This window comes from Pyrgilauda ruficollis, unplaced genomic scaffold, assembly GCF_017590135.1.
Source record: "Pyrgilauda ruficollis isolate IOZ18807 unplaced genomic scaffold, ASM1759013v1 scaffold74, whole genome shotgun sequence".
Lineage (NCBI taxonomy): Eukaryota > Metazoa > Chordata > Aves > Passeriformes > Passeridae > Pyrgilauda > Pyrgilauda ruficollis.
Window position 1 is genome coordinate 4,384,049 of NW_024529266.1, and position 5,297 is coordinate 4,389,345.

Consider the following 5,297-nt stretch of genomic DNA (forward strand, 5'->3'; position numbering starts at 1 on the left):
CATAGGGTCACAGCCTCTTTTGGGCATCCACCTGCTTGGGTGTGGGTCTCCTTCACAGGCTGCAGGTGGATCTCTGCATCCATGTGGCTCCCCGTGGGCTGCAGGAACACAGCTGCCTCACCATAGGCTCCACCATGGCCTTTAGGGGAATCCCAGCTGCAGTGTCTGCCTCTTCCCTCCCCTTCTTCACAGACCTTGATGTCTGCAGAGCTGTTCCTCTTACATACTCTCAGTCTGCTCTTCTCTGGCTGCAATTACATCTACCCAATAACATTTTTTCCTTCTTAAATATGTTATCAAAAGGCATCACCATCATTTCTGATTGTCCCAGCCTCGGCCAGCAGCATGTCTGGCTTGAAGACATCTGACGCTGGCTCTACCAGACATGGAGGACACTGCCAGCATATTCTGACAGAAGCCAGTAGCTCCCCCACTACCAAAACCTGGCCATGAAAACCCAAGACAAATTCACATATTATTGTATTTAGATACCAGTCAAACACAGAAGATACCCTGCTTTAAAGATGAAAGGGAAAACAAAGCAAAACAGAACCTATGCAAGCAAAAGTTGGTTAGGAAACAGTCACTTGATGGAGTCCTGGCATACTGATGGACTCCTGAAACATTTGTATTGCAATCACTAGGACTTTTGACAGCAGAGCCACTAACAAACACTACAAGCTGAGTCTTCATACTTGAAGGTTCTCCTTCAGCCTCAGGCTGCAGTTTTATTAATTTTTTTTATTCTGTTAGCAGATTTTGAGTAGAAATTCAGACTTACTGACCCTTTTCTTCACTGTGTGGTACTAGTATACCTAAATGTTTACTAAGCAAAAAAGTCACAAGGTGACAGTAAATTTGTGATTCCGTGTAATACCATTTATACCAAGCCATTTCCCATCAGTGGACTGCATTTCAAAAATTTATTTTGAAGTTCTATAGTTAAACCAATTGCTTGTGCTTACTTGCCTGCCTGCTTTTTCCAGCTACTAAATTGTTGGCTGCACACTAGGTTTTATCCTCTAATAAGAGAAAGGCATATGTTCCTTAAAAGGAAATCCCATGCTGCTGCTCTGTTATGACTCAACTAACTTGGCAAGAAATGAATTTACTCCATTTCCATATCAGATCCACACCAACCTGTGCTGAGCCACATGGATGACAGTGCCCAAAGGATTGCAACATTTAATAGAGCCACAAGCAGTATGGGAGATCAGTGCAGACCTTACTACTCACATGAGGCAATTAGCTTCACTAAACAGTAAATAAGCAAATTATTTAATCTTTATTTGCAGAAAACCTATCAGAAACTATTGAAATCCACAAAACTGGAACAATTCAATTTGAAAGGTGCAGATGAAAATCTCATGCACTACATGTGGGTGACTTGTGCATATTATACCAATATTGGTTAAGAAATACAGCAATACTTCTATGCAATCCTTTTAATCCAAGATTTAATGCTCTGGACATTTGACACACCCATCTCTCATACAATCTGTCAGGCAGAGCACTATTCCTGATTACTGTCGGCTACAAAGCAGGCTTCTCTGTCTTCTCCTTGTATTGTTTGGAGGGAGTCCCGGAGAGCTGTTGGAAAACGAAAGCTTATCCAACTCCTGGAAACTTCTGGGAAAGGAAACAGGGCAGTTTTGGACACACAAGGAGCATTGCCTGATTCCATTCCTCTGGTTTGTAGAAGTCACCATCCTGCATTAGTCACTGTAGTCTCTGAGTGCTTTTTGCTTGCTCAGCAATTGAACTAATGCCTGTTCTCGCAGGGCTTTTTCTATGCTTGTTTGGATTTTTAAAAATTTTTTTCCTATGGGATTGTTGTGTGATGCAGCATATTGTACCTGATCAAGAACACAGTAGGCTGTTGGAGAAGGAACTGACAAAGAAGTTCATCTTCTAATGAGGGTACAATTTAGTGTCTGGAGAAGTACCTTTTGCATACTTAGGTATATGCTCCAAAAGCTGTCTTTGCAGAAATGCATTACAAATGGTATTTTTAGGTACTTTCTACTGTCTCTCAGAGGAACAGTATCCAATGGATGTCTTCCCCTATCAAATGGATGTCTCCCCTTCAAATGGAAGGGGAAAATCTTGTGCTTCCTGTTGGGGCCCTCAAAGCCAAGAGATGGCTTCTTTTCCTAAGTTATATTTTCCCAAAGGGGATGAATTAGAAGTGTGTCCTTTTGCAAACCGAGTCATACACAAACCTGTATTTACAGGTGCTTTTTCTTCCATTCTCCTCCAGGAAGGAGGTAATCACTCATACGACTTCAAGAAAAAGGTTTTAGAGAATGACTGTTAAAAATGAAAACATTTCTTTTAAGACTGTTCTTTGCATCATATATTTCAAGGGAAAACATGGCTTTTTAACCAAAGTATGTTTTTGTCCAAGGCCGGGCCTATTACACAAAGAAAATGAGAAAAAACATTATGACATATGTACTTACTAAACAGTATGGATTTTACATCCTACTACAAAAGTAGAAAGACAAGTGAAATACATGCATAGATTCGACTAAAATAAGTAACTTCGTTAGTGTTGTAATTTGAAAAGGTTTTGCAAATAACTCCCAACTTCTGAACAGAGAATATGCTTTGATTTTAATTTCAGCTGAAAATGATAAATCAAAGGACAACTATGAGAATTTTTGAAGGACCTACTACAGAACTGTTTCTGTAATTTTCAGCTTTTTGAACATGAAACCGGAACAAAGTCTATATCCTGGCCAGCACACTAATCTCAGAATTTGGAACATAGAAGTAAAGTAATCAAGTAAGTAAAACTAAGCCTTTTGCACAGATGGCAAGTTCGTAACTTGCTTTGAAAAGCAAACTAAATTTGAAGCTGCTACACCACCTGTAGAAATAATGTTTTTTGTATAATTAGCGGTATTTTTGTCCATTATTCAGGGATATGTTTACTAAGTTTATTGTTTAGCATCCATGTTTTTGGATTCTATGGTTATGGCTGTGTTACTACACCCTACACACACGGGCATTCACAGAATGTGAAGACACAAAATGAAATGTGTGAACAGTAAGGAGGTACTTCAACTCCCTCCCAACACCACACTGGTGTCCAAGCATAGTAACATGCAAATGTATGGACACTGTATCATCATTTAGCAAAGAAAAAGGGAAGGGGAGGGGGCTTAAATGGCAGTTAGATGCAAACCTGAGATGTTCACAGTTTTTGAGTGCAGATGCCTTTTAAAGGATTTGTTGAAAATTGATATAATAGCAAGAACCCTGATGAAAGTAATGAACAATGCTGAACAGACCAGTGAAAAAGGGTATTTCATAGGACAATTCTGTTTCTTGCTATGTTATACTAAAACATGTTTAGTTATAATTGAAGACAAACAAGAATGCCAGGTATCATTAGATAAGCTGTAAAGTTTGGAGTCCTAACACAGATTGGACTTTCAAAATCTAGGCAAGCAATGGTGTGCTTTATCACTCCAGAGTCTGAGAAATTTTGCAGCCCAACTACACCTGACCCTGACAAACTACTGAAACTTAACAATATAAGGATTTGTCATCTATTTCAGTCAAATTCTTTGCATTTGCAGGGATCTGTCCACAGAAATCTTGATGAGCAGAGTCTTATGTCATGCAGTGAACACAACCAATGTAGTACAAGACTCTCCGTATCTTTTGAGTGGTCTGGATATCATTGGCATATTAGGTAATTATGTTTGGGAGGCATCAGAATATTTTTATTTTGGAGTTTCTTTCTTTTCTTTGCTTGGAAGAAGTTTCCAGTGTCACTGCAGCATGTTTGTGTGAGTTTTCCACACTGCAAACTGAGAAGAGACATTAAACATGAAAAGCAAATTATTAGAGAATGTAATACCACAGAAACTTTCTTTGAGATGAAGGACTAGATATTATCAAAGAAAACATGCTGTAATTTACTTTATTTCAAAATCACCAGGTATTCTTTACAATGCACATTCAATAAGAACCAAGCAATGTACCCACTGATGTAATTTCCAGTTCTGAAATGGCCTAGATTTTGTGAGATGATCTTAAAGGACATGAGACCTGGGAGATTATGTTACAGCACATGGGCGTACTCTTCTGTACAGAGCAAAAGACCATACATCACATCATAGAAATGACAAAGTAAGATTGTTCTTAAAGAATTACATTTTAACAGTACCAAATTGCTAGCTGACACATAACAGCCTGCTTTGAGAGCAAGAATGTAATGAACCTGAGTCTATTAGCAGTCTGAGACTCATCAACCATCAAACTTTTACATGGCTTTTTAGTTCTTCCCTGTCCCAGCTTGTGTTTTTCCTTTGTCTAACAGACAACCCACCAGAGCCTTCAGGTGAAGCATGTTTACTTGGCACAGACAAGAAAACAAGGAACAAACTCATCACACAGGAAGTGACAGAAAAGTGTGCATTTCAGAAGTCAGAACTATGCAATAAATCCCAAGAGGTGGGACAGAACTAGCACACACACACACACACACACACTTTGCTTAAAAAACTACCGTACATTTTTTCTTTGGCCCAGCTAACACACTCACTACTGTGCAGCCAGACCGCAGCAAAGACGCACTGCTTGTTTGCCATGGCTGAACAAGGCCAGATCTGTCCCTCACGCTCGCTGGTCCCCAGCCCTTCGCCTCACAGCGGTCCAGCTTTCGCCTCGGCAGGCTCCTACAGACGGAGACTTGCGGGAGGCAAGAAGCCCTTGCTGCCCACACCGACTGTCGAGCAGGCAGCGGGGGCAAAGAGCAGCACCCGCCTGCTCGGCAGCGGTTCCGCTTCCCGCACCGACAAAACCCTGGTGCCCTCTCTAGTGCCGACGGAACCTGACACAGCTCCAGATGAGTTTCGATCTCAAGCACATACGTGACTCTTGGGGATGGTACTGTGTAGGGCCAAGAGCTGGACGCGATGATCCATGTGTGCCCCTTGCCCTTTCCAACTCAGAGTATGCTGCGATTCTGTGACGAGGGGACTGCCGCCTCCACGGGAGAGCTGCGCGACGCCCGCCCTGCGGCCGCAGGGCGTCCCCCCGCGCCGAGGGGCGCCCCGCCCCGCCCGNCAGCCGGAGGCAGCGGCAAGAGCGCGGGTCGGCGCGGAGCTGCCGCCGCGTCCCCCGGCTGGCGCCGTCGTGCATGGGGAGGGAGCGGGCGGGACGCTGCCTGCGCGCCGCGCTGCACAGCCGCCGCTGCCGCCGCGGTGAGTGGGGCCGGCAGAGCCCGCCCGCCGGCGGGGCCCAGGGGGTGGCCAGGGTGGCGGCTGCACTCCCGTGGCCCG

General features: G+C 43.4%; 1 protein-coding gene across 2 annotated transcripts in view; it reads left to right on the forward strand.

The window, feature by feature from the left end:
• The first annotated feature begins 5,077 nt into the window (after nt 1-5,077).
• Nucleotides 5,078-5,297, forward strand: part of JAK2 (Janus kinase 2) — an 87,067-nt gene continuing 86,847 nt past the window's right edge. Inside the window, exon 1 of one of the 2 annotated variants that reach the window (XM_041486234.1) lies at nt 5,078-5,219. The gene's annotated coding sequence lies outside the window, so the exon portion shown is untranslated. The remainder of the gene's footprint in view (nt 5,220-5,297) is intronic. The other variant, XM_041486235.1, reaches the window with a different exon arrangement.